This window comes from Hyposmocoma kahamanoa, unplaced genomic scaffold, assembly GCF_003589595.1.
Source record: "Hyposmocoma kahamanoa isolate Upper Pololo Valley unplaced genomic scaffold, ASM358959v1 202, whole genome shotgun sequence".
In the NCBI taxonomy this organism is placed as follows: domain Eukaryota; kingdom Metazoa; phylum Arthropoda; class Insecta; order Lepidoptera; family Cosmopterigidae; genus Hyposmocoma; species Hyposmocoma kahamanoa.
Genome location: NW_020653726.1, coordinates 8620276 through 8642395, shown reverse-complemented (window position 1 = coordinate 8642395; position 22120 = coordinate 8620276). Strand labels below are relative to the sequence as shown.

At 35.0% G+C, this 22120-nt stretch overlaps 1 protein-coding gene and 1 long non-coding RNA gene across 2 annotated transcripts in view; one reads left to right on the top strand and one right to left on the bottom strand.

The window, feature by feature from the left end:
* The window catches only part of LOC113226980, an 86344-nt gene extending 72206 nt beyond the window's left edge, over positions 1 to 14138 (bottom strand). The window contains exons 1-2 of the long non-coding RNA XR_003310162.1: positions 14105 to 14138; positions 13266 to 13321 (exon numbers count right to left, since the gene is read on the bottom strand). This is a non-coding gene — a long non-coding RNA (uncharacterized LOC113226980). The remainder of the gene's footprint in view (positions 1 to 13265; positions 13322 to 14104) is intronic.
* Positions 1 to 22120, top strand: part of LOC113226979 (transmembrane and TPR repeat-containing protein CG4341) — a 167227-nt gene that overhangs the window by 131362 nt on the left and 13745 nt on the right. The gene's annotated exons all lie outside the window — the stretch shown is intronic.

The window sequence follows — 22120 nt, the reverse complement described above, 5'->3', positions numbered from 1 at the left end:
TTTCAGTACAAATCGGCAATTTCATACTTTAACCCCTATTATTACCAGTTTGTATAAAAACTCGATTCGTTCTAATTTTAATTTCCAAATCTAGTATAATACTGACACACATACCTAATGGTATATTGTTTACAAGTCTTCCTGTAGCTACGTCAGCGTTCTATGTGAATAAACAGATAATGGATGCCTTACCTGGCTGCGGTAATAAGACGATGCCAAGCCAAGCATTCCGTCCCTACAAACCACTAATTAGTTAAGGAAGTTTCTGCAAAGCACATTGTGTTACGAGGTTCCTTATACCGCTTTTAGATGGATAGTATACCCCTTTGGATACGCCTGCCTACATGTGCTAACGTCTTTATAATTAAATTTCCTGGCTACATAACTTTGGTTTGTGTATTATAATTAAAATGTTCAAATCAAGTGATTCATGTTTAGACGTAGATATTTTTTTACAACCATTCTAGATAGTATAAAAGGATTGTAATTGGTATAAATTTTAATTTTTAAAGAATATAATGGATATGAAAAGGGCAAATTTTGGAAACTTATCAAACATGTTATATTTTTACTACATTTACGCCTTGTAATTTAAGCGATTTAATACTTAATAGGGTATACTTTTATAACGTCTAAGTTCGCGTCCCCAATCCATACCTGGATACGTATAACACGTAGTTTAATATGAAAATTTGTCACAAAGCTTACGTGAGGAGTTCCGGTACAAAGGAGGTAGCTAAAGAGTCCTAAACCAACAGAAGCTGGGATCAAAGCTATCACCTGTTACCAGAATAGGCGTGTTGATCGAGCCTTACGTCAAATGTGGCTCCTCTATACAAACTTCTGTGGGATAGGCAATTTACTGTTCAAAGTAATAAAATATGAAAATTTAACAAAATCCTTGAATTTTTTGTTATCTCTGCATCGATTGATTAGACAGTGCTACGCGTGACTAGTTTCATCCGGCAGTAGTGCTACGGCGTAGCGCGTAGGCTAAGTTGGCACTGATTTGCAAATTTGATTCAAACTTTCACGATTTTCACATATTATTTATTTAAAAATTCCCTTCGAGACCAATGACGTTGCAAAACGTCCGGAACGTCGAGGTAAATAAAATATGTACGTAGTAGTAGTACAGTAATAGAGAGTAGTAACATGTAATAGTAGAGCTCCTTGTGAAAAAGTTCGTCCAGGGAAGTACTGCCACCTTACCTACCTATATCTGTCGCCAAGCAGTAATATCAGCATCACTGTGTTCCAGTTCGAGTTTGAAGGGTAAGGATACTGGTGAAATTACAGGCACATAGGACTTCTCAACTTTTGTCTCAGACTGACAGGTGCAGTGGCAGTGCCCCTCAGATTATTGCGATTTAAAGCTGTGAGTGGTACTGCAACGTTATGGACAGGCGTGTAGCTTACCATCATGCGCAAGACGTGATCGTCCCGTAATTTGATATTATAAAAAAAAAAAATGTTCTGTACATGATTAAGGCCCGATTTTATGATTTGTTGTATTTTTTTATTTGTTGCTAGTTAATGCTATTCCGTGTATAGACGGGATAGCAATAAAATAAATAATGAAATAAAAAATGTGCGTGTGCGTGCGTGTGTGCGCGCGTGCGTGCGTGCGTGTGAGTGTGTATTTAAGAGTGGTTATCAAGCAGACCACCAACTTCTTCATATCTTTTCCCCGCAATCCATTTCGATGTAATCTTTTTACACTCATAGTACAATTTGGTGCAGATTCTTAACTACAGGTTGTTGATAAGCAATATATAATGTGTCAACCAATATTGATCATAGTTTGCGAATATGGCATTTAAAGATTTTTTCGTTATTTTTCATACTTTGTTCTAAAATTTATGTAATAGAAAACGTTTGCTATTGTCACCTCAGTAATGATAAATTGTTGTGATTTATTACTATAATTCCTCAACAACAATAAGCACAAAAGCAAAAGTGTTCATTTTATAAGTAAATTTTAGAACAAGTTATCGGAATTAACGCATAACCTTGCCATTCTCGCAAAACTATGATCATGTTGTTCGATACATTATTGCTTATCAGAATCTATATTTAACAAAACTCTATGCACGAGGCTTAGAAATAAATACCTATACTGGGTCGTGGTTTGTGATTTCCCCTTAGACTATGGAAACTAAAGGACGTGTTATGTTGACATATATAAATCAGACATTATAATATGTATATGATGCATTACGACGTCGAAAACATAAACATGTTATTGTCTTTGTTGAATCCAAAATAAAATAACTTTCTTTAAGCCAAAAGAGACAGCATTACATTGGTCTGAGTCAAACACTACATAAAAATGCTTCAATGTTTTCTGGCTTGAAAACTAAATTCTAAAGCTCGTCTCTAAGAGGAACCAACCAATGCTAGTGTATTTTTTGAGCTAAGTGCAAAGTGTAGTCAAAATATAATTATTAATAATAACAAAATAACGACTCAAAAGTAAATAAACAAACAGCTTTACTCTAAGCCGGGTACGTGCCGTACTAAAGATTAATAATGAATTTATTATGTTATGTACCTAAGTGGATAATTTATATGTTCGTCCAATAAATGAGAATGTACTTATAATGTTCTACAATAGAACCATAGTGGCATTATTACATTACTATGTTTGTATTATACTACATGGTCAGAAATGTCGATTATATAGATGATAATTGTATTGTATAATGGTTTGTTCTACCGTCTCTCAAGCACAGGTCGTGGTTTCGATTTTGGGCTCGTAGTTATTCGGAATTTATGTACGAAATATATCATCAGCTTTTCGGTGAAGGAAAACATCGCGATGAAACCTGCATGTCTAAGAGATTTCACAAACCTTCGAAAACGTGTGAAATTGCCAACTCGCATAGGAACGGCGTGGCGTTCTATGGCCTAAAACCTCACCTGCGAATAGACCCGTGCTTAGCAGTGGGATGTATGGTAAATGGGTTGATGATGAAGTATTTGTGTATAAGATTTCTATAAATATTTTAGTAAATACATTAAGACGGAAATATTTACATATCGCACTTTTAATACCATAGTGTATCAACTCAAAAGGTGTATTTTTTCAGAATCGATCAAAAACAAATAACTTACTCCAGCGAAATATTATTAAAATTTGTGTATAGGTTAAAGTTTATTTATTACAGACATCTAAACAATTTCCTACTTGTCAAATAAAAAGAAAAAACAACTTGATATTTTTTAGAAACTTATTTATTAAGACTGTTTTATCCAGAACTAGTTCACAAAAAAAAGTTTGTATCATTTTGAGATAAATAGATTTACTTTAATTGTTTCTTACAATATTTTAACTACGGTTCTAACGTGCTGAGAATCAAACTTTACGTTCAGAAATATTATAATCGTGAATTTTACATATTTTGAGTTACAACGCTATTGTAATAGCAGAGTGATATGTAAAGCTAGAAAATACATTTCGAGTATTCTGTGATACAATATCACGTATATTTGTTTTCTCAAACACGGGATCCGTAAAAAACCCGAAACGTTAGTTCGCCTTAAAAAAAAAAAAACGCGATTTTAGATTCGAAAACATAGTTGCATTTCCAACAAAAGTACATTTGCTATATTATATACCTACACTATACAAATATTATGTTTAAATTTAATATTTTTTTGTATTAGGTACAGTTTAACCCTGTAAAATGCCCTTGAAGTTCATTCACCTCTATGGCACAATGCCATTGGAATATTTTTTCTGTATGGTACGAGACGTGAATGCAATGTCATCCCGTTGATATCTTATGTTATTTATGTATATGACGAGTCTCGCGCATCTGACCGTCGCACATAGTGGCGACTGGGTCCGCCATATTTGTATTGACATTTATATATGTATGACGTTTTTCCTTTATATATATTTCTCAAGGTTCATACGAAACTAATGGTAACTCATTTTACAGGATTAGTTAAAGCGTTTAGGCTTTGGGTGTTAACATACCATATACACCCAATGACACAGTACATTGTCCTTCTTATGACTTCGCATGCTTTATTAAAACGGAATCTCGTCAATGTTGATATTTTTTGTTGCTGTTATAATTTTTCTATAAACGATTTATGTACGTATTCTCGAAGGGTTAGAATATACAAATATTGTTATTGACAAGAAAGTTTTCTCCGGTTTTAGAAATTCATATTTTCAACAAGGACTTACAGAAATGCCGTTTAGTATTTCCCACTGCTTGACACGAGTGCTCTAATGTTTAGAATATAATCCGCCTTCACCGAAAAGCTCATTGTAAATTTCAAATTGAATTGCGTATATACATTCTGAGAAACGAAGAGGTGCGAGCCGGGATTGGAACCCATGGTCTCTGCTTAAGAAACGGTAGGTCAAAGCAATAGGTTACCACGGCCCGTTTAGTACACCAGTTTCAAAATTACCTATTGATTTTTTATTCATCAAACATAGTTTAAAGCTTTACATTTAATACTGAAATGCAAGGTGGCTCAAATTTTGTGTACGGGAGCGTATTTAGTTTGGTTTTACAGTAGTCGGTTAAAAAGTAATCAAATCAAAGTTAATTGTTTCAGAACGTTCAGTTGTGTTGAATGTTAATGTAAGTGAAAAGCGAGCATAATGAGGTCTGAGCTGCGATTTTGCACGAGGATTAGATTGCTAGATCCAATTCGGGCTAGAAATCACTTGAGCACGTACGTGTCGCATGTGAATTCCTGTTACTTTGTGAACGTTCACAGTTCGTGTTGTTTCTGCAGGCTTAACATTAGCGCAAATAGACAAAACTCGCGAGAGTGGAGCTTTTCTCTTGTCTATGACGCTACTACAGCGTTAGTATGCGAGACGGTCATGTTTAAACATGTACAAAAAGTCATGTGACGCCACTTTAAGAGCAATGATTTAACTAATTGCGTGGCCGAACGGTTACCATGCTGGACTGCTACGCAGAGGTCCCGGATTCAATTCCCGGGTCGAGATAAATATTTGTATGGCCTACATTTATTTATCTCGTGTGTTTGGGTGTAATTTGTAGTTATCTGTGTGTGTCCTACGATACAGGGTTTCCCTAGTGCGGGGTTATGAGTGTAAAAAAATGTAAAGAAACAAAAAATAATAATAATCACAACTTGTGCTAAGCATATATGTATATTGTCAAAGATTTGAATTTAATGAAACTTTGCGTTCTGACAATTTAAATAGTACTTAATTATCTTATATTTTTTTGATAACTTTTTTTTATGATACAAAGTGACCGGACAAACAAGTCGTGGGCCTGGTGGTAAGCGAGACGCCTGTTCATAACAGTTGCAGTGATAGAGTTTTAATTCGCAAAGACCTACCTGGGGCACTGCCACTGCGCCCGTCACCCTGATACAAGAGTTGAGAAGTTCCATGCCTGTAATTTCACCAGCACCCTTACCCTTCAAAATCGGAACGCAATCATGCTCACATTACTGCTTGGCGGAAGAAATAGATAAGGTGGCAGTGCTTTCCTGGTCGAACTCTTTCACAAGGAGCTCTACGGCTACTAACTTTATATCGATCGATATTATCAAATGCCTGTGAATAAATATTAAATTTAGTAGTTTTATTTTATTATTATATTTTAAACGCGAAGTTCTTAAATATTTCTATTAAATAGGATTGCCAACTTCGTTTATAGGACTATTAGGTACGAATTTGTACATTTTTAAACTTTCTTATTGTAAATTCTTATATAACTGTATTATAATGAATAAAACACATTTAAAAAAGGGAAATATGAGCGACTCAGGTTGAACAACTATTTATGTAATGGCTTGTGCATAACGGAATCATGTAAATTTAAATTTCATCCGACTACACATGCTTACAACATGTTACATATGAAATAAAAACAGCGTGAGAGCTTTGTATCTTTATATCTCTTAGAATTTCACATTAAAACCTTCATATTTTCATTTTTTTAATACACTAGTCAGCACGTGCTACATTGGAGACAGTCGTTTATTTAGATGTGATGCAAAAAGCACTCCGTATAGATAATTTTATACATTTTTAACGTAAGAATTAATTGAACGGTCAAAATAACTAATAATATTTTTTTTTATTAATTAATTATATTATTCTCAAATAGGTTTAATATCTGGGCATTTGCCAAACATCAACATTATTTCAACGCATTTGCACTTAGTAGTTACATCGTAATCGATTTGTGTAAAAGGTTTATTTCAATTTATATTGCGAACTTGTTACGTAACTTTAAATCCGAATAGTAATTCGGATCTAATTAATGCAGAGAGAGACTATAAGAATAGATAGAAGCGTAAAGCATAGTTCGGACGTTATGTATATTATATGTGTAGCTTGTTTTATTGCTATTTCGTTTGTATTTAAATACGTTCTGCGTTTATGAGCTTTCATTTAAAAATGATAAAGACGTTAACTGTACTAGTCGCGGCTGAATAGGATTGCATCATGATATAGCTGACAAGTTACATTTTGATCGTCGCCATTCTAAGGAAACTTAAAGAACTATTTGTTATGTGTGTATTATTATGTTTTCACAAATTGGTATGTAGCTATAAAGGTTTTTTAATAATTCAATTAAATCGCAGGTACTTATAATCTTAGTGCAGATACTAAAAAAACCAACCTCAAAAGTTCGTGGAATCACATCTATTTGCCAAGTTTTATTGAAATTGGTGATCGGAAAGTGCGCGAAACCGGATTCATCCCTTAGTTTGCCACCCTTAGAGTTGGAATATTTTTTTCAAATATAAATGGGACTACTACTGAGGTACCCTCGTACCAACAGAAAAATAGTATTAGTATCAAGAAAATAGGTCCATAAATAGTTATCGCGTAACATACATTCAAAAAACATACAGTCGAAATGAGAACCTCCGCCTTTTTGAAGTCAGTTAAAAATTAGTTTACAATTCCGTTTTCGATATCTCAGTTGACAATGATTTGAGTTGTTTCATCTCGTTTATATATAATTTTCTTCATATTTGAAGAATACCCTTACAAAGGCTTCTATGTGTGTATAATATACCTCACGTGTTTCATGAATTCACGTAACAATTACGACTTTTGTTACCAGCAGATTTTGTAATAAATAACACGAACTGCTTGACACGGTTTGGAATGTATGCGGGTTGCAGTCCACTTGTACGAGTAAATTGTGAATAAGGCTCACCTTACCGCTGCATGTTCAGAGTGAATATAAATGTGGAATAAATGATGAGTGTGTTCATTCCATATCTATAATGTCTACTCAAGTTATCAAATCACTAGGGACCCATACGTACTGGGTAGAAGTATACCTTCGCATAGTTGGATAACAAAAATCCATTACGAATGATTTTGATTTTAAGTACGTAATTTGCTTACCTTTGAAGTAAAGATTATTTGAATTTAGTTTGTGTTGTCTTTTCGAGGTCTTCTGTATTCCTGCAATGTTTCTTGTTCCTATATTTCTTTGCTATCAACACTAGTGTTGTAGGATGATTTTATGTCGTGGTACCGAACCAATTTTTTGGTAGTAGTAGAGCTCCTTGTAAAATAGATCGTCCAGGGAAGTACTGTCACCTTACCTATTTCTGCCGTCAAGCAGCAATGTGAGTATTATTCCGGTTTTGAAGACAAGGGGTGCTGGTGAAATTACAGGCACATGGGACTTGTCAACTTATGTTTCAAGGTGACGGGCGCAGTGCCCCTCAGATCTTTGCGATTTCAAGCTCTGAGTAGCACTGCACATGAATAGGAGTGTCCCTTACTACCAGGCGCACAACTTGTTCGTCCCGTCACTTTTGAAATTTATGCTTTTTATGCAATTTTTTTAGCTTTTTTCTTAAAACTCAATTACTACTGTTGAAGTGCACAGTTCCTACCGAAGAGCTGTTCAATAAACATTTATAGTAGTTGCAGTTCACTAGAAGAGAATGTGTTTACAGTGGAACTCGTTACAGTCAGTTTTGTTACATGACAGTACAGAGTATAGTTTGTTGTGCAGAACATTCGAGGCACACAGTGCAAACAGGATTGCAGGCGCACGCTCTCGAAAAGCAAACCGTGACTTTGCTGGGTTTGAACGTTGGTTAAATCTAAATAGACCGATTGTTGTGGTTTCCGGTTAGTAATTGTAATTAATTAATTGTTCCACTAGAAACGTACAATTTGATAGAACTGCGATTGTATTGTGCAAGTATTTCGTCCCTGAGATGTATAATTTCACAGTGTTCTATCTTGTGTTTCAAAAGCAACGAGTATAATCTATACGATTTTATGATACCATGGGTCTTTCAAAAAGAAGCTAATTATTTGGAATAAATTATACTGTCTTTCCAAAGACCTAGAGTATTACTATTGCGTTTAACCTGTAAGATTTTTCATTGGGCTGAGGGTGTGGGGGGGGGGGGGGGGAAGGTGCGTGCGGGCGTGCGTGCGTTCGTGCGTTCGTGCGTGCGTGAGTTCGTGTGCGTGCGTGCGTGCGTGTGTACCTGCGTACGTGTACGTATTAATAATATTTTCCAAAATTATGTGTTACTGACAAGATACCTGTCCATATAACTGCCTCCGTCACGCAGAGGTCCCGAGTTCGATTCCCGGGCCGGGAGAAACATTTGTATGGCCATGGCCTATGAATCCTGTTCTTAGTGCTTAGTGCTTACAAAAATAAAAACAAAAATGGTTTGACTCAAGTTTCGCGTGTGGATACGGTGAGTGTGGTTTACCGGAAAAAATATAAGTGACAATGGTAACGCCACAATTAATTCAGGGTAGTCGTCGACAGCGAAAGACGGTAGGCATAAATCAACTGTGAACCGGTACTATCTTAATTTTGACAACTTTACATGATGAAGAAAAAATCATTTATATAGCATCTGGTTTATTAAATACGTAGTGTACACAGAAAAAAAGGATTTCTACTAATAAGAAAGAGTAATTTCTCAAAATATTTGCTTATTCTGAAAAAATATTTATTATATAATACAATAAAACATTGTCATTACAAAAATACTGCTTATCTTTTTCTAATACAATTTTACTCTTAACTTTATTCTAACTTTATTTTATTTCATTTCTAATCAATTAATTGAACATTTCAAGAAATTTTTATCTCTTACATCAAATTTAAATAATCTTAAATGAATTCAAAATTTCCTGGGTGTATTTTAAGAAAATATATTCTGAAACAAAAAAGAAGTAGTTTGCTATTCAGATTAATATTCTAAATTCTAGAGTATATTCTTAAAGCAACATTTCGTTGCGTTTTCATAGTCAATGTTGTCGTGACATGTCGCCGAAGGCGCACGCGTTAACCATTACTTTTACTTGTGCTTGTAATCATAAAAATCATAAACAGTCATTTATCCAAAGAAACAATACGTAGTATCTCTAGTTTGTTAGGGTGTTATTTATAGTCATAATTTAAGAAATTTGGTTTCAGCATGAAATCAAACTACACTTGTAACAAGCACAACTTTAACATGCAATTAGTTCCATCACGCCCCTGCTAGATGGCATTAGTTGTACTCTGAAACGCGCTATCATTTTGTTAAATTCAATAGTATAAAGTCATCTCAACTGCCTCCGTGGCCGAACGGTTACCATGCCGGACTGCCATGCAGAGGTCCTGGGTTCGATTCCCAGGCCGGGAGAAATATGTGTATGGCCTACATTTATTTCTCCCGTGAGTTTGGGTGTAATTTGTGGTTGTCTATGTGTCTGTCCATGGCACCCGCGACACAGGGTTTCCCTAGTGCGGGGCTATGTTGAGTGTGTGCGTTATTATTATTATTTATTATATCTCACATATTTTGAATTGATAATGCTTTCTGCCACTGCGCTGTAGCATTTATATGGCATTGAACGGTACTCAAGTATTTGAGAAGATTCAGTTCTATTTCTGGCTACTTGAAGGTTTGGCACTGAACTGTGTGCTATCACGCCAGTGAGACATACTATTGGGTCCATAACCCTGTAAATTTGCCCTTTTTGATATTAGAGAACATAAATCTTCAGTGAAATAATTAAGTAGCTCTCAATTTTTCGTTCTTTTTTTTCATATAAAAATCGGACATTTCTAATAACAAATAAATATTTTGTTGAATCTAGAGTGGCTTTGTGACTTGAAGTAAATTAATTTGAGCTTGGATTACATATTTCTGTCTTATAACTAATAAAATACACTTTTGAGACGTTTTTTACTATTATCAAGTAATTATTCTCTAGCGTCTATAGGGAGAGGATCGTTTTGTTGGATTTAATAAATTTCTCTTCATAAAAATAATTTTGTCTTTTTCTAAGTAATTTGTTTTTACCGTGTACATATATATATACATGTGTAGTAAAAATATTTAAAAACTACGTAATTTTATTTAATAAACCAGACGTTATATAAATGACGCAAACAATTTTTTTCTTTATCCTGTTAAGTTGCCAAAATTGAGACAGTACCGATTGCCAGTTCACAGTCGATATGTCTGTTATTAAACGTGTCATTTGCCGCTAGTCAACCCGTGCCTAGAGAGCATGTAACCGTTCCGAAATATCGGGAAAATAAAAAGAATTCATAACGTGGTAACAAAACTGTAATTAGTGATAATCATTTAGGGAATAACCACGAAAACCTTAAAATCTATACATTTATTTCTCTCGTGAGTTTGTGTGTAATGTGTGGTATGGTATCTAATATATGGTGTCTATGTGTGTGTCCATGGCACCCGCGGTACAGGGCTTCCCTAGTGCGGGACTATGAGTGAAAATAAGAAAAAGATTCTCTGTTAACTTATACAATAGTGCATTTTTATGGCCATGCTTTTTCTCAATAGTAAAAACTTTCCCTAAACTTCATCGTGAATCTCGTTCGGGGCTTGAGAGCAATCTTTAGTTTTCCTTTTTAATGGTCCGGAAACTATTACGAACAGTTTATTTATATTCAGTTTGAAATCGGAACAATTAAGGAAGTAGACTAGAAAATTAAACCTGTAGTCAAGCAGCATGAGCTTGTTAATATATGTTAACTTTTGTTATCAAGAACTTTTGCAATATTATCTACTTGTGAGGGGAAAACGGTAACCAATTATATTCATTATCATAGAGGGGCTATACAGCGTTTTAGTCAACAATAGAAATAAGTCTGTGTAGGTCTATTGCGAAATTAGATTTTAAATTCGTTGAAAATACGTAGGAAATGAAAGTATTTTTCCGGATTTAAGTCGTGTATTAAGCGCCGATTTCTCATTACTAAATAGTATTTTATTTATCGAGTTCTTAGGTTTTCGCGATTGTTACACATAGGAAATGAAACTATTTTTCCGGATTTAAATCGCGTTTATTTTTTTTTTCAAATAAACCAACGTTTCGGGTCCTTTACAGGTCCCATGGTCACAGTTGACTGTCAACCGTGACACATTTACGTGACATATACCTATGCGATTTAAATTCGGAAAAAGAGTTTCCTTTCTTATTAACAATCGCTAAAACTTAACAACTCGTTCAATAAAATACGATTTAGTAATGAGAAATCAGCGCTTACAAGGAAACGGCAACAATTGGTGACGTAACAGTTTAAATGGCCCCTTGTAAGTTAAATACTAAGGATCGATTACAAAAAAAGGACGAAGTTTCGCCCCTCTGCTGACTTTAACCATAACTACCTCTGGTGCATCATATCGTATCGAAAAACGTATATTCAGTACGTATACGTGTGTTCATTGAAGCAAAAAAAATTGACTCAAATACTATATTGCAACATCCTACTCGTGTTTAATCAATAATAAGGCCCTTAGCTGTAACGAAAGTCAACCTTAAATAGACGGGTTGAATAGTGTAAAATAGTGGAAATCATTCCTGAATATTGTTATAATGATATAATAACATTGATTCAAAACATAGATCTGATATTAGAGAGTTGACGATTGACGACGTTTTTTAAATTCATGAAATGGCAAAGGTTTAAAATCAAACAGCCAAGTTTTGGTGAATTTTTCTTTTGCTACTGTTATGTAAATACGCATACGCTATTTTGAAAAATTATGACAGCCACACTAACAATTGTGACTACATTAATTCCAAAGTCACAATGTGACAATCAAGACTTGTTTTATTTATTTTTCTTCGGGAAAATGAGAAAAATAATTGAGAACAACGTAATCTTAATTAATTTCTTACCATTCTTTGTTTTAGCTGCTACAATTCTCTGAACATAAGTAATATAATGAGTATAAGTACTTCAACATTATATTACGGCTGGACGATTCGGATCATCGAGAAAGAAAGCGATAGTATTATACAGTTCATACAGTGTTATTTCGTTCATATTTTTAGCAATGAATAAATAATCTTGGGAACTCATTTGTTCTTTCCATCCTTTAACAACAATAGACTATTTAGTTGACTGGTTTGTCATGGTATGAATATAAGTAATGTGATAATGCAATGAAACGTGATATAACGTAATAATATATTAGACAATCTTAGACAACATCACCTACGTTGCTCTGATCCCAAAATAAGTAGCTAAAGCACTTGTGTTATGAAAATCGGAAACAACGACGGTACCACAAACACCTAAACCCGAGTCAATATACAAAAAAGTGTTCTACACTGACCCGGCCGGGGATCGAACCCGGGACCTCAGAGATGGCAACACCACGAAAATCGGTATGCAAGCCACTCGACCACGGAGGCCGTTAAAATAAGCTTACAATAAAATTTCATTGACTTAAGATTGTTTCTGAAAAGTTTGCGATAAGCCCTCAATGACTTTTCAATTGTGATGTCTACGAATAGAATCCCTGTGGTGGAATATACCTTGTTTTTAATTTCAAAGTTACATACATTTCTGAATGTTTTGTAACAAATCACCCTCGTTAATGGCATAGTATAATAAGACACGTACTGTACCACCCGTCTGTTCGGCGCATTAATGCCTACACGGCTTTCGCAACATAGGGCTGTCACATTGTTATTGTAGTTGTATTATGTCAGGTTGAAAAATATAATTTGAAAATTACGGTATCAATAAGCACAAAGGAAAATTCGTAAGGTCCGCTAGTTCGTTCCACGGTTTGCTGAAAGACGTTGGTTCCAATCCGTCTTTGTATTAATAATTAGAAGAAACTAGTGGAGTAATTTCACAAAAATAATTGAATATCATGGCGATTAAACATCATGACATTAAAAAAAATTTAAAACTTACAAAAATACGGTATTCTTCAAAGTATTCTTGTACTTTATTGAAATAACGTTTGTCAAATGCTGTACTTACGTAATAATATTTTTATATCAGGTTTGCAGATTGGTATCTCGATTATGGGAGTATGACTGTGAAATAAAAAATAAAAAAAATAAAAAAATGAAAAATATTTTAAGCACAGAGCGAATACTTCAATTCTACAATGAAGGCGCGTGTGATAACCGGCGCTATGCAATGCGTGTGCACCGTGAGATTATGCTAATGTGTGCGTCCGTACACATATAAGCCACTCTGCTACGTTTATATTGAGTAACACTACTTATTCCTATGCGGTGAAGGAAAATTTTGTGATTAAAACCAGCATGTCGGACAAGGTTCACAACCTTCGAAAAAGTGTTAAGTTCCCAACCCGCATTGGACCAGAGGGTCGGACTATGGCCTAAATCTTCTCCCGAGAGGAAACCCACGCCTGGCAATGGGACGTCTAACGGTTTGATGACATTGTTATAATTAAAAGGGTAACCTTTAAAAAAAGGGTGAACTTTATCCACTTTGGAAACGAAAATATCTGTTATACTGAACCTTTTAATTTTTCACTTTACCGTTCCAATATGTCGTCACTTCAACACAAAATATTATGTAGAAAAACAAAACTTTTTCAATTCTTTTTTCTGACAAAAGTTCTTTTAGTGTTATAAACAATTTTAAATGTATAATTTATCGCATTTATAACACCTCTCCCATACTAAAAACAAAAAAAACACGCATGAACGAGGCGAAAGTTTTCATAAACAGAAAACATTGCGATTCCACTCAGCTTAATTTAATTTAACTTATTCATTACCTAATCTACAATACAGAGTACAGTACCATAACCTCAATGAGACGAGTTAGCACAAAGTTATACTTACAATCAACAAGACGTGGTGCAAGTTAACCGGGGGTAAGAATTAAATTTTGTCAGCAGCGTTGCTAACTTTGTTACACAGTAAAGGCGAGAAACATCGAATACACTAGGACGCAAGGCGCCGCTCAGCCATATAGCACGTCGCACGATAAGGCGTAGATTAAACCCGTGTTTGCGCACACACATATTTAACATTCCCGCCCGGTTGAGTCGCGACAACGCTGGCTGGTATTTGCATACTTGTTTGCGAAATCATTCCTGGACTATACACCTATGTATGTGGTTTATGTACCACTGAGATGAGCTCGATTACTTAGTATGGTAATTTGGGTAGCGGTATGTAATTTGTGAACAAAAGATTCAATACACACTTGTTAGTAATAATTCCTGACTGTGTACATACACGAAATGAAATTCTCTGCCTACGTCTGTGTTTCCGAGCACATACAATTTGAATCTCTTTAAAGTGCTATTGAAAAGGTATAATCTTCTAGGCGAGCTCGTTCCATAGCTGACGCTATCTTTGCTCAAGGACTAGCTACTCTTCACGTAATTACCAATGATTAATAGAGGTTATCATAGAATTTAGTAGGTACAACAGTAGAGTATCTTGCTAAATTATGATCAGTATGTGACTAGCTTCTAAATGACGCTGATATGAATACTGAATTTATCTATCTTAATCATAGAATGTCTTCTCTGAATATTGTTTTGGAAATACCGGAATATGATGTCCGAGTACAAAATGTAATCATTATCATCAACCCATTTACATGTCCCACTACTGGGCACGGGTATCCTCTCAGGCGAGGGTTATAGTTCATAGTCTGCCACCCCGGTCCAATCATAATCATAATTATAATCATTTATTCATGATTTCCATTATATGTCAAATGGCAATGACAATGAGAATATTAAATAAACGAAATGTATTGAATTGCAATTATATAAATTTATATTAAATAAATGTAGTACCTGCATACAATAGAGTAACATTATTTAAAATTAAGAAATTCTTATAAATTAAAAAAAGAGCGCTGGAATAGCCACATTTTTAGCCTAAAGAAGACGTGCTCGGAGCGCTGCTAGGATCGTCAGGTAGGTGGCTGTATATTCGATGGCTCCCGTCCCGTCCCGTCCGCGTTGCCTTTTCCAACTTGATCGCTGTGGAAACGGCTTCCGTTTCGTAATAGGTACCGCTCATTTTCGCATCGAATGAAGTCCCCAACCCCAATGCGAGTTTTCCGAGAGTTGTGATCCTGTAATAATATTGATTAAGCTGCTTTGGAAGGGCTCTTGAAATTGAATGTTACTAAAATTTAAATTTGAATATTAATAAATGAACCTGTTATACTTCCCACTGCTGAGCGCGTTCTGTGAAGACTTCACATAGGTTTCCAAGGATTATAAACCCTGTTAGATGAACAGGTTACGTCATGGCATTTTCCTTCACCTTAAACTTGAGATATTGTATTCATAAATATATACGTAGCTTTATAATGCCACAGGAAATCAAACCATCGCCTTGATTGAGAAACAAAGAAAACAGCCGCTCTCTCACTTGGCTATTACCACGTTCCTACTTACAGTGCTTTGAAATTCTAGCGACATATCGACGTGATATATTTATTCTAATGTTAAGTTTATAATTTTGGTGTAATTCTAAATCTACATGCAGAATAGTTTGTTATTAATAATAGTTATACAAATATTGAACAAAAAAAAAAAAATTCCTACGAGCCGAATGGACGTGAATCAGTTTCTATACCCATGGAGTATTTATAAAAATCATACAGTAAGTAGTAAACTTCGTAAAAACATATTCAATTAATAAATATAACAGAATAGTTAAGCAAATATCGCTCAAAACAAGGAACATAATTTAATCTTATTATTGATATAAAGATTGAACGAACACAAAGAAAAATTATTTTGGCCCGAATAATTTCGAAACAGCGACTGTTGTCTCAACGTGGCTAGTGCAGTGGTCTCAGTCACTGTTTCGAGGATTTTTTCTGTGTTTGTTCAATCTTCGTATACATAATAATGATAAGCTAGTGAAGTACAAAAAATATCATCATCATCATCAACCTATCGCAGTCCACTGCTGGACATAGGCCTCTCCCATAGCACGCCATTTCGCTCGTTCCTCAGCTTGTCGCATCCATTAACTGCCAGCAGCTTTTCGGAAATCGTCATTCGTCAAAAGTTATGAATATAAATATTAGACAACATCACACACGTTCCTCTGATTCCAAAAGTAAGTAAAACACTTGTGTTGTGGAAATCGAAAACAACGGCGGTACCACAAACACCCAAACCCAAGACAATATAGAAAAGTAAATTTTTTTTCATTAACCCGGCTGGAGATCGAACCTGGGACGTAAGATACGACACCATGAAAACCAGAGTGCAAGTCACATGATCACGGAGGTTGTCAAATAAATAGTAGAGCTCCTTGTGAAAGAGTTCGTCCAGTGAAGTATTGGCACCTTACCTATTTCTGCCGCCAAGCAGTAATGTCAGCATTACTGTCTACCGGTTGCAGGGTAAGGGTGCTGGTGAAATTACGGGCACATGGGACTTGTCAATTTATGTCTCAGGGTGACGGGCACAATGCCAGTGCCCCTCAGACTTTTGCGATTTAAAGCTCTGCGTGACACGGCAACTGTTACGGACAGGCGCATGACTTGTTCGTTCCGTCACTTAAAACAAATATCCAGAGAGCAAAAACAAAAACATTTTATGTGCTTAATTTATTTTATTTTCAACATTACTATTAATTTGTATTATGTATAACGAAATGTGTTTTTGTTTAACTTTCAAAATTGATCCTGAAGTGGGAGGAATGATTGATTATTATGACAAACTCGATTACCTTCGGGTTCGAAAACATAACAAACGCACCTGAGTCGTTAACAATTTGCATATGACTAACATTACAAGGTATATGCGAAAGCTTGGTTTTGTAAAATTCACAATATACATAAAGGGTATAAACGAATATGTATTGACTATCAAATGAGAGTTTAGCAAACTTTGACCATAACAAATATTGTTAGAACTGATATTGTCAGAGACTAACCCATAACTCATATTAAAGTATCTTGTATATACGTACATATATATGAGTGTATACCCAAACCAGAACCAAATTTGAAAAGTTCGTTTTCCTATATGATCCTAGCGGGAATCGAATCTGGTACTCATCCAGCGCCCACAGTGCAAAACTTTGATGTATTCTCCCAGAGTCGTAGATATATTGCAAAAAAAGTTATGTTATTATATTCGAATCGGTGCATCACTATTATAAAGATGCGCCCAATGTACGCGTAAAACTAATAATACATATATATATACTCCCGGACATATATATAAATTTTCAGGTTTCTTTTCTTAATCTGGGGTGGGAATTTTCATTTAAGTTCGAGTATATTTCTTGATTCGAGTGTATTATCGTGAAATAATAAATAATATAACAACATATAATAATACGTGAAAGATGAGGTTTGAAAGAGGATGTGGTTACTAGAAAAACTGCCTCTGTGACCGAACGGTTACCATGCGGGACTGCCATGCAGAGGTCCCAGGTTAGATTCCCGGGCCGAGACAAATATTTGTATGCTGTCCTCGGAAAGAAAAAAGGCACAACTGCCGTGTAAAGTACGCATAGTTGTGCCTTTTTTCGTTACGAGGGCAGTATGGCCTACATTTATTTCTCTCGTGAGTTTGGGTGTAATTTGTGGTTGTCTATGTGTGACACAGGATTTCCCTAGTGCGGGGCAATGTTGAGTGTGTGCGTTATTATTAAAAAAAAATAGAGAAAGGAATATTGAGAAGAATTATCAAACAGATTTATGATGCGAATGTGGATGGAAGGGTTTTAAGAGGAATGGCATTGACTAGATCAGTGATGTTCTTAAAAAAGGATGTGTTCCGATGTGACAAGAATAAAAGAAGTTGTATGAACAGGGTTGTTGATGTATGTGAGGCTACAAAGTAGTGTCAAGATAGAGTAAGGTTAGTTCCGTGGTCTCGTGGCCTACCTCACTTTGATTTAAACTTTCACGATTTTCACACATTATTTGATTTTTAATTCGGGATTTAATCACGTATAAAACATATTTTATTTACCCCGACGTTTCGGACATATTGCAACGTCCATAGTCTCGAAGGGACTGAACAGGCGGGTGTCAGCATCTCCTAGCCGTGCGAGTTTTTCTAACGACCCGCACTTGATCTTCATTATTTATTTGTGCACTAGGGTTATCCAAGGACGTTGCAATATGTCCGAAACGTCGAGGTAAATAAAATATGTTTTGTACGTGATTAAGTCCCGAATTAAAAATCTGCCTACCTCTCCTATGAGAAAACGCGTAAGCTTTATGTATGTACGTAATAAATAATATTTCAGGTCACTATACTCGAATATTAAACACTACTTCGTGATAATACTCTGGAATATTTAAATAAAGATTGTATCTGAAATTAAACACAGAAAACTAATCTGAAGTCTAGCCATATAATATAACGCAATTTTTGAGATAGTACTATGTTAGTTGTCATATGCGAATTGTATAAATATAGTTGCATAGTTATACCGTATCATTACGCTGAATATCTTCGCTCATAATATTTCCCAATATGGTACAAATACTTATACAATTACGCCAAATTTCAAACTTCGCCAAAGCATTATTGGCTAGATAGAAGTTATAGGTATTTTGATATAAACTTCCAATAGGAAACCGACGAAGTGTACACAAACTCAGGTCAAGCAAAGTTTGCTATACTACGACGTTCGTGACTCAAAGGAATCCCCAAAGATCGACTAGTTTCCTTCGACCTGGATTCGAGAAACTGCATTTAATGGAGTTAAGAGGCTTTTATAACCGCATATTTTATAAATATAACCAAATATTATCTCATTTTTATAATAATGTACATATTTGATGCCTTTAGAATTGGCTACATTAAAATATGGCGTAGATAAAAATACGTCATTATCATCATTACCATTAAATCATATCAAATGTGGAATTACATCTATTTGCCTAGTTTTATTGAAATCGGTTAACGAAAAGTAGGTGAATTACAATAAACCGGATTAATCCTTCATTTGCCACCCTTAAAGGTGGTATATTTTCTTCAAATTTAAATTGGACTGCTATTGAAGAACCCCTGTCTAAAAAAAAAAGAACCATCGAAATCGGTTCGCAAATGTCGGAGTAATTGCGTAACAACAACTTCTTCCTTTTTTGAAGTCGGTTAGAAATAAAAGATTATATTCACTTCTTGAAGGTGTTAATAATATCGGAATCTATAATTTACCACAAAGGTACTTCTAAAAGACATGGATTAGAACGCTACGTGTGTGTGTTCTCGGCTTGTATAATCTTCCTAATTATCAATTAATCCTTATGCGCATTACACTAATTACGTAATTAACTTAATTCACAACATATAGTGACGTGTTACTCATAATTCCAGGGCGATAGTAAACATTAATTCAATTCACAATTTGTCACCTCTGCCGCGGAATGTCACGATCGCGTGACGGTGCCCGCGTCGCTTCCGCGCGTTCGTGAGCATTCGCCGCATAAATTACTAACAATTTATCCGTACCGCACTGAATTAAACTAATATTTCGTCACTATAGTTGTTTATCGTTTTTCATTAAAGCAGGCCTTTTCTATTTCCATGCGCAGTGTTTACGTTTTGTTTATCCATCTTTAGTAGCACTAGAGCTCCTTGTGAAAGAGTTCGTCCATGGAAGTACTGCCACCTTATCTATTTCTGCCGCCAAGCAGTAATGTCCGCATTATTGTGTTCCGGTTTTGGAGCGTATGGTGCTGGTGAAATTACAGGCACATGGGACTTGTCAACTTATGTATCAGGGTAACGGGCGCAGTGGCAGTGCGTCTCAGATCTTTGCGATTTAAAGAGCTGAGTGGCACTGCAACTGTTATGGACAGGCGTGTAGCTTACCATCAGGCGCACGACTTGTTTGTCTCGTCACTTGATATAATAAAAAAAATCTTTTTAGTGTACTTGTATAGCACGTTGTACATTCGGGCACAAGGAAATTACTAACTACTTATCCGTTTATGCATTGTGAAGACTGCGCTGAGTTTAAACGTATGTAGCGTCTGTGTCTTAACTACTATTTATGAATCAAAATCAAATAAATGTTTGAAAAAAAGCCTTTCAAACAAGTCGTAATCGACGAAAATATGTTTCTGTGTCAAATTTTTATTTATTTTTTATTTCTAAATAAGTCATTACAAACAACTAACACGCATTTCATATCTATTTCGTTACCATATGATATGGTATAAAAACATCAATGCGTGTATATTGCATTTGACAAATATTATGTCAATATAGCATGAAAACACAGTGACGAATACCTATAACTTTAAATTAAATATTGTAATGATATATATATGTATATATATATATATATCATATGTATGTATATATATCATATGTATGTATATATATATGAATACATTTATATTCAAATATATATTTACAAAGACTAACCCCTACAAGTTTCTTGATAATTTTTCTCAGAGGAATCTGCCTTACGAATGAGCATTTCAAGTGTAATTTGCTTACCTATGAAATAAAGATTATTTGATTTCGACTTGACTTTCACCTAATTACTATCATATTACGTTCGCAACCTGTAGATACGACTAAAATAATAATGTGACAACCATACGCTCTGTGTGAAGTGCAAGTATTGATGCATCAAACAGGCTGGAGTTGCCCTACTTGTTCTTATTCTACTACGTTATTATGGTTTTAATTTGTTAGTCTTTCTAATAAATTAATAAACAAGAAAGATAAATTTCGATATAATAAATCATCAAAATAAGGTTTCATTTGGTACATAATTCATGACATTCAAAACGAAATTTGATTAATCTTATTTATTTACGAATCATATTTGAGCAATTATTTTAGATGGTATACCTTACGGATTACATCTCGCAACATTAATGCTTATTCCGAGAAAACAAGACTGAGAAAATAATTTGATCAAATGATTCTTGGGTTTTGTCACGTGTAAGCTTTTTCTTCATAAGAAATCAAATTAGATTTTTTTGTCCTAAAGAGAATGGAAAAGAAATCACGAAAGCAAAAACTTCATGCCTGATTATTATTTTTTTTATAAAAGAAAATACTTAAGCGACCGCTTCAAAAGCCACAGGATATTTATTTCGACACAAAAGGAAATAAGAGGATTAGTAAAGTGAAAAGTACTTAAAGTTCGTTGCGGTCGGCTGCAATTCGACCGATTCTCAAAGTGTCTTTGTCGCCATTGGGTTTTTCAAACTAGTTTTGCGATATTTGAGTAAATTAAAACTGGCCACTTAGCTAAGTGCAAAGTGAGTGACCAGTCACTCTGCAAACTTTGTCTTTGTTTTGATTTAGAATGCTACTTACAAATAATGTTTAAGGCTATATTGATATCGTTTGAACAAACATGAATATTTAACTTTTTTGTGTCTTTTGTGTTTTACTGTTGTAGCAGTAGAGCTCCTTGTGAAAGAGTACGTCCCGGGAAATAATGCCCTACCTTACCTATTTCTGCCGCCAAGCAGTAATGTCAGCATTACTGTCTTCCGGTTTTGAAGGATAACGGTGCTGGTGAAATTACAGGCACACGGGACTTGTCAACTTATGTCCTGAGACATAAGTTGACAAGTCACATGTCACACCCTGAGGTGACGAGCATAATGGCTGTGCGCCTCAAATCTTTGCGATTTAAAGCTCTGAGTGGCACTGTAACTGTTATAGACATGCATGTAGCTTACCATCAGGCGCACGACTTGTTCGTTCCGTCACTTGATATTAAAAAACAACTGAAATTCTAGTTTATTTTATTTCAGTGCCACTGCGACAACATACGACACAACAACAACCTTAACCTTTTTATGCTGTACTTTACGGTCCTTAGCGTGGATTCTCCTATCCAAAATAAATGAATCTTATTCCACTTTTTATCTCT